General features: G+C 34.5%; 1 long non-coding RNA gene across 1 annotated transcript; it reads left to right on the forward strand.

The window, feature by feature from the left end:
* The first annotated feature begins 47 nt into the window (after window positions 1–47).
* On the forward strand, window positions 48–4,955 carry LOC113786740 (uncharacterized). Its single transcript, XR_003473039.2, has 2 exons — window positions 48–968; window positions 1,246–4,955. It is a non-coding gene; the product is annotated as an uncharacterized lncRNA (long non-coding RNA).
* Window positions 4,956–8,925: the final 3,970 nt, after the last annotated feature.

Genomic DNA, 8,925 nt, shown 5'->3' on the forward strand with positions numbered 1-8,925 from the left:
CCCCCCCCCCCCCCCTCTCCTTTTAGTGATATTTTAGCTGCATCATTTCTCACATTTTCTTTCGTGGGAGCGTCTCTCTATAAGTAAACATGTTGGAAGTATGTGATTCAGGTATTTACAGTCTTTAAATTTAGCTATGTTGGGTAAGTAAGGTAGGATACTAATTACCAATCACGATGGCCTAATACCCGATTATACATAGCCAAATATTACCGTTTGTTAACTTTCTTAGAGCTTGAATTGATCATAATCCTAGTTATGCTTGTCATAATATTTAGACAACAAGATTCTTGTTGATACATGGTAGCAAATGTTGCATCAGAAGTGGTACTGATAATTTTGTAATGTACCCTCTTTAAATTTGTGTGGAGCGATAGATTTGTGTAGATGTGTGATAAAAAGGAAGAGTATACACTCAAAAGTGTCCATTGTTTTTGCATGTCTAACATCTTGAAAGGTAATAATATCATAATGGTGGGCGATTTGAATGTTCTTCCGAAAGAAATTATGAGTTCTTCCAAACCTTAAAAACTTTCGTTGGCGTCAGAACCCACGTGTTCTAGTGTGAAGACATACCTTATCCCTCTAACTTATTGTGAATTTCCCCTTTTCCCCAAGGGTTTATGGCGGCGCTAATTTATCCCCTTTCGAACTCAATCTCAAACTTATCGACCTTTTCTAGTTTACCCTAGCTATTCCATATTGTTCTCCCGGTGCTGCTCTGTTTTTTCATGTCAATTGTACTATAGTTTGAGGTTTAGCCATGGACCATTGGAAGGAGATCCTGTAAACCAAATAAGAAGAAGTGGTTGTCGTAGCTGGAGAAGAGGAAGAGACTGGAGTGGAGGTGTTCATTCACACCTTGGTGGGGAAGCTTTGAACCAATAATCCCCTCAATATTAGATCCTTCAAGTGTACCATTGTTCAAGCTTGGCGACTGAAACGCCCCGTTGAAGTACAAGAAATAGGTAAGAATATTTTTCTTTTTCATTTCTCCTCAAAGAGGAACATGGAAATAGTAATGCGAACAGGGCCTTGGAGTTTGGATAAGAAACTTATTCTACTCAAAAAGATCATAGAGATAAGCAACCCCCAGGCCTAAAAGTGAACTTTGTATGCTTCTAAGTAAAAGTGTATGATATCCCTTTAAAGCTCCAATCACAATCCATGGCAAAAAAAATTGAGGAACATGAAGAAACATATTAGAAGGAAGCTCACATGATGTGGTAGTTTTTGCATATGTAGGTTGCTATTGACCTTTGGCAGTTGAAAAAAGCACGCTGGTTAAATATCACGACAAGAACTTGAAAGTTTGCTTCAGGTACAAAAGACTCTTAACTTTTTGTTTTGTGTGTGGTAGAATAGGTCAACAATTAACAAATTGTGATGAACTTGGTGAGAAAGGGGAAGGGGGCTTTGAGGAGGTTGAGGAACATGACTTATCCTTTGGCCTTTGGTTGATGGCCTATTTTTTACCAAAGTTCTACAAAGATGGAGAAAAAAAAACAACTCTGGTTGTAGTAGAAATTTTTTTTAGGCCTCCACTAGTTAGAGTAGGTATGACAATGCTGGGAAAACATCGAAAATTGAAACTAAGTTCAACAAAAAGAAAGACAAGACAATTTCACCAAAGCAAATAGATGAAGGGCTAGTGGTGATCCAGGTGAACAATAAAGAGGTGGAAAGTGTGGTGGAATCCTTAGGAGCGATTGTCCTCTCCAATGATTTAAATATGGGAAAATCAAATTCTAGTGGGGGAAAAAGAAAATACGAACTGGGCAACAAAAGCCTAAGAAGCTGAAACCTTAACAAAACAAATAACTAGAATTAGAGCTTGGAAAAAGGTGTTTGATTGAAGTCTTAGTCTTAGAGGAAATTCCAGATGACTTGTTTACTAGCAAGAAAAAGAGGGAAAAAATATAGATGCTAGACTCAAGTCCATAGAAGTAAGGGGTGGTGTTGGTCTAACTCAGTGAAAATTATTAATTGGAACTATAAGGGGTTGGGGAACCCTTGGGAAGTTCGGGCCTTGTTAAGGCTCACTAGAATAGAAAATTCCCACCTAGTTTTCTTGATGGGAACTATGTTGAAGGAATAGGAGATGGAAAGGATTCGTGTTTGATGTGGTTTCAATTCGGGAATGTATGTCCCTTGTAATGGTTTGGGGAAAGAAAGATCGGTTGACCTTGCTTTGTTATGGAATGACTCTATCAATACCTCTATTATTTCCTACAACCTAAACCATATTTTTGAAAAGTGGCAGATGAGGTAAATGGGGAGGTTTGACATTTAGGCGAGGTATACGACTTCTCCAAGGAAAGATATAAGAAGAATACATGGGAACTAAATAGAGAGATTTCATGAGGTGGTAGAAGGCTAATGGTTGTGTGTTGGGGATTTAAATGAAACCCTTAATGCAAATAACAAAGGTGGTAACAAGATAAGTTATAAATAATTGAAACTGGGTAGAAGGTTTATAGAGGATTGCAGACTTTCTTGGCTTTATGGGCCACCTTTAAACTATGTCAAATAGACTGGAGGAGAAGAGAACATTAAGTGTCTTCTTGACAAGGCTCTAGCTACAGAATAGTTCATTCACTAGTTTAATCCAATCCAAGTTACTCACTAACCTAGATATGGTTTACACCTCTAGACTCTCCTTGTAGAATTGGAATCAGTGAACCATACTCTCCAAAGCAAAAGAGTGTACTTGTTCTATTTTCAAAAATGTTATACCTGTAATGAAATATGTGAAGAAACGGTCAAGAAAACATGGAGGATGGGTCAATTCAAATTTTTAGGCCAAATTTCAGACCTACAAAGTCTGAACTCTGAATTTAAAACATATATAGAACATTGACCACGAATAAAAGAATAAGGACAATGGTTAGATGATCCCAATTCTTTGGCAACTTACAACCAACTATATAAAAGGCATGCAAGTCTCCTATATATGGACTAAACTATGTTGAAACAACGCAAACATGCTACCTGGATTTGAGAAAAGGATATGAACACAATTTTTTCAATGCAAAGCAAATAAAATGGGAAATGTTAATGCGATTAAGAAACGCAAGGATGAGGAAGGAAATTGGTGACACCGAGAAGACCAAATTGAGAGGATTTTCTTGAATTATTTGTAAGAATTGTTTTCTACATCCAACCTGGAAAGAAAGGTATTATGGCAGTGAAACTTGACATGGAAAAGGCTAATGGCCGCATTGAATGACCTTATGTGCAAGCTATGTTGAATTCTATAAGTTCCCGACATCGTTAGCGCAAACGATTATGGCTTGTATCTCTTCAATATCACACCATATCTTGATAAATGGACAACCCAAGAGAAGTTTCTCAATTGACATAGGTTTGACATAAGGGGATTCCCTACCCCTTTACTTATTTATCTTGTATGCAAATGTTATCTCTAGTTTGATAAATAAGGAAATCCAAATGAATAATATATGTTGTATCTAAGTAGCTAGATCAATTCCAAAGATCACCCACATCTTTTTGGTGAAAGATAGTATTCTTTTTGCATGAGCCAACACAAATGAAGTCGTCACCATCACGAGAACTCTAGATTCCTACCAATCCGCATCAGGTTAACTTGTTGGCTTGGATAAGTCTGAAGAATCATATAGTCAAAATGTGCCTAATTGTAAATAAGTTATGATTTATCAGCAGATAGATATCAAGATTGTGACGTCTCACTCCAGATATCTAGGCCTCTCTATTGTTTTAGGGACATAAAAAAAAGATGGCTTCTCATTTGTTCAAGAATAGGTGTGGAAGAAGGTAAAGAGGTGGAAAAAGAAATTTCAATCTCGAGCGGGAAAATTAACACTTATCAAATCAGTTACTCAGGTGATTCCAAACTATGACATTAGTTGCTACAAGCTACCAAAGAGTTGTTGCAATGCTTTTGAGAATATGATGGCAAAGTTTTGGTGGGGTTCATATGATGCTTCTAGATAGGTGCACTAGCTTAGATAGAAGAGGATAGGGTGTCCAAGGACAAGGGGTATGGTGTTTTATGCCATTAGTGACTTCAACAAAGCTTAACTAGGAAAGCAATATTGGAGGCTAATTCAAGATAACAACTCAGTATTGGAAAGAATCTTCAAAAACCCATAATATGTTATAGTTAAGTGATAGTTCTTCATCATGTGCATATTTTTCATTGTTTTAAGTGTTATTTATTTTTAATCATTATTTTATTTAAGGATGTATTTGATATAGTTTGTCGATTTTAGTTCTTGAATTTAATCAAATGTTTATGTTCTTATTTCCTTGAATAAGTATAGATTTTCGTAGTTTTGCGTTGTTTCTGCTGTTTCAGTGTAGTACTGAATTTTTGTGAGAAATCAACATGACCTATGTGTATTATTTCACACATATTTAGAGATGTAATTGTCCAATTGGAGTTAAGTCAAGTGAAAATGAAATTAAAGATCCATAGCTACCACTTTCATAAAAACACTAGAACCAAATTCGAACTCAAAATAGAAGAATAATGCAGTAAAAGTCAGACAACAAATTATGTGCGTTGGAGCACAAATGCTTGTACCTAGGGTGCAATTCTACAATATTTTGACATTTTTTTTCTGTCCAAGAGTGTTGGAGCGCCCCATGCACGTTCTGGGGTGCATGACACGCTGCAGAATGCATAAAGTGTGTTTTCTCACTTTCTATGTATCTTTTTGACTATTTTGAAGTTTGTAGGTTTGTGCCATAGTAGAGAAACTCAAAAGAGGCTGGTTCTAACACCATTGATGGATTTTTATGAAGAATCATTCATAAGTCTTTCTTGTAATTCTTCTTTAGTCTCTATCTTTTGTATCTTTGTCATGAGTAACTAACCCTATTTGTTAGGGATTAGTGAAACAAGATGAAACATTTATTTGTATGATTTGATATATAGTTATATGAATGAGTTTATTGAATTAATTTTTTCATATGTGTGCTTAATGCTTTTTAATGCTTGATCAACTCTAAACGGTTTTACGATTCATATATTGCAACAGAAATGGACTTTACGAATGTGTTTTGATGAGAAACTCATGATATTGTAGTCTACGCATAAATGCAGTTCATGAAACCAATTGAATTATTTGTAGAGGCAAGTGTTTAATAAGAGAATTCTTGTACTGGAAAGCCTAATTCTAATCTTAAATCCACTAAGGAATTAGAACAAGAATAATAAATAGAATTCGGAAATAGTTCAATAAAGGAATTTAGTAACTATAACCAAATTAGAAACCAAGGTCATCTCTGAAATTTTTCTTAGTATAAAAATCCAATACTATTACTGTTTTTAGTTTTAAAAATTATTTCAATCAATTCGAAAAAAATTGTTCAATTTTATTAATTAAACACAATTCGATAGTATAAAGCAATCCTTAAGTTGAACACTTGGTACTACCATTTTATTATTAATTGCAATGATTCAGTATACTTGTTGAAACGTTATCACTAAGTTTATGGAAGCAAAAATGGGCTTCCAACTGAGCTATGCTTGGAGGAGTCTATTGTCTACAAAGGAAGCAATCAAAGCTGGTGCATATTGGATTAATGGTGATGGCTGGAAAGTTCACAATTTCAAAGATAACTAAACTCCTAGTAGGAAAGGTTGTAGGTTTTAACGAATTTTCTATGGTCTCATATCTAATTGACCTAAATACAAAACAATAGAGCATAAGCTTAGTATTCAATAGCTTTCATCTATATGCGGCATGAAAAATTGTTTATATTCCAATTTATGTTATACTCCCTGCAAATAAGCTCATTTGGCATTGAGAGAAGGATGGAAAATACTCAGTCTGATTAACTCATCATATTTTATTGAAGATAGGAATACACCGTTGATCGAATCATCACGAGGACATTGCAAAGGAGTGTGGAAGAAAATATGGATTGTGGAAATTTCAAGAAGCACTCAAACCTTCTTGTGGAGACTAGAAAAAACTATCCTACCTACTAGAATAAATCTAGGAACTGAAGTTGTTGATCACTTTTTTATGCACATTCATGCGGCAAAAGCAATAATCTAACTCAACAACATTTTGGTGTCTTGCAATAGTTGATTGGGAAAAATAGAAACCAAGTAGTGTCCCGTAATTCAATTTTTGAGCTTGTGAAAATATCAACGAGTGTTGTGTGATTTATTAAGTATTTTAATAGAATAAACCTACTTAAAATAGGCAACCTTGTCATTACTATGGTGACATCTTGGACCACCCTATTGGTTCTTGCAAGATTAATGTGGATGCGGGCTATTTTGAGATTAGCAAAATTGGTGGGGGATTGTAGAAAGAAATTATGTGTGTTTGGTTGATTGTAATTGCAACAAAATCTAAATAGATCTATGTTTCTCCACTCATGCTCGAGTGCTTAAGAATTCAATAGGGTATTGCATGGGTGAAAAAAAATCATTTATCCAATTTTTTCATTGAAATTGATTCTTAAACAATAATTAAAATTACGTATGGTCGTCATATGCTAGCTTAGATTATATATCTAGATTTACTAATTTTCTATTTTAGTGTCAATAGAACTTGTAATAAAGTGGCTCATAACATAGTTAAGTTGTCAAAACTTGTAAGGTTTCATATTGTAAGGATTTCATTTCAATTCAATGAATGAAACATATTTCTAGTAAAAAAAATTCTTTGGGAAGAAGGGGGTAGATTTCTCTAGAAGTTGTGTGTTATGCAATTAACGTGAGAGGATATGTTGTGTGTTGAGCGATTCATGAGAAGAGGAAATTATGAAGCCATTGAGCTTATCCCTATATTGAAGCCATTAAGCTCTAGACCGTTAATTCCACCACATCACTTCACATTCAATAGTCTCATCCAAGTCTCTTTCAATTTGCTTGTTTTTGTCCATGACCCCCGGTTCATCACTTCTAGGTTATTTCTTGGAGTTGAGCACTTATTTTTCTTTTTCAAATTAAGGAAGCGATAAAATATTTCATAAAATAAATTAAGTGTAATTGATGTTATATAATCATTAATCATATTATTTTTCAATTTTATAAAATCTCAAATATATACAACAATATGGACTTATCCTTATAAATTCCTCCCCTTAAAACCTCTCCCAAACATACCCTTAGTGTTCGGCTTAGTTAAGGCTCTTTGATGCTCTTTAATACGTTTAAAAATGATTCCAAATCTTTTATGACCCCATGTTGAAAGTTGATTAGGAACATGGTCTAATTTGTTGGGAAGAATTATGTTAGCCTTAGTCTTAACCTCCTTCACCACTTTGGCGCAATTATAATCTTGCAACCATATTTTCTCAAATCTCCTCACGGGATGATGAATTGTTCTGCAAGGATGGTCAAGAGAGAAATGGAGAATAATGGGGATCATATCCATAACTCAACAAAGTGATAGTTAAAATAAAAATGATATAATATTGTCCAATGAGTACTAGCAAGCATCCTATCGGGACTAATCTTTGATGTATCTCCCCTTATTGAAACATCTTCAATGTGTTCGACTATATAGTTAGGGTTCAGTCTGTTTAGCAAACTTATACAGACAAATGTGTCGTGCAACCATACTGTCTTATGCATGTATGAGTTGATGTACATTGCTCCTTTAATCTTGGTTATGGTATCGCATGACGTTCATTGCCCCTCATTGCACTAAAGAGATATCATTTCCACTAGTAAAGCGGTAAAACACTTTTCATATTAACCCAATAAACTACATATAATATACTTGCCAAAACTTGATAAATAAAAGTTTATATTCTTTTAGTAGATGGATTGGCAGGAGACTAATCTATTTTGGAACTCTATACGGGGATCTTGTCAGTTACAGATGAAACATTGTTATAAGGTTAAAAGTTTCATTCTTCAACAAAATGTATACTACTTATAATTGTGTCGCCTTACTTATATGTCTTTTATTTTCTCTAGTTAATATGGATGCATTACAGAGGTCTTGAAAACGTCATACCACAACAAGCATAACAGGATTCAATGATATGAACTGTCAAAACCGCTTTGATTTGTTTCTCAACTGTAGAATGGCATCAAACTGCAGTTTGTATTTTCCCAGGAAATAACAGATGATCTTCAAAATATTGATACACTTCACTTTCAAGAGAAAAATTGAAAAGACATACATGTTGCATGGATTTAATTTTGGAACGAACGTCGAAGTTGTTGTCTTATCGGTCAACCGATACATGGACACCCAATACCAATAGAGGAGTATATGGTGGTTTAGACATAACACCAATACATATCAGCTCTGCACCTACTGCGGGTCCACGATGTGGTGTTGCAAAAAAGTCAACCCAACCATCACAACGACAAAGGCGTAATAGACCTCGCCCACCGACTCCCCTTGTTACTATTGAAAATGAAGTGTCAAAACCACATCGCCATTCATTTTCTTTCACCCCAGCATAACAACAATTTGAACTACCAAGACAATCATTTCAATTCACGTTAACTCAACAATATGATCGTTGAAAATCTCTTCATTCAAGCGACCAATATTTTGTCAATAATTTATTTGGTGCAAACCTATGTATGCATGAGTCGGCTGCTCGTTATATTAATAACATGTACTCATTTGGTGTTCCACCGTCCCTTAATCAAGTAGATCTTAGTTCTTCAATGCATGTCAACCTACTAAGTGAGAATGTACATAAGACACAGGCCTCAGTTGACAAATAAAACTCACCTCCACTTCGTCCACGTCGTATTCGTCGACCACCACGATGTGGGACTGGACACCATATATGAGATTAATATAATAAAAACATTTTAATAAAATTGGTGTTTAGTTTTTTCCATTCATTTTATATTTGTATTTTTAGTTATAATATTTAATTAATTTTATTTTATTTTTATGGACTCTATTTTATTTTAATTTTTTTAATAATTATAAAAAGTAAAATTTA

Source organism: Cicer arietinum, chromosome 5 (genome assembly GCF_000331145.2).
Source record: "Cicer arietinum cultivar CDC Frontier isolate Library 1 chromosome 5, Cicar.CDCFrontier_v2.0, whole genome shotgun sequence".
Taxonomy (NCBI): domain Eukaryota; kingdom Viridiplantae; phylum Streptophyta; class Magnoliopsida; order Fabales; family Fabaceae; genus Cicer; species Cicer arietinum.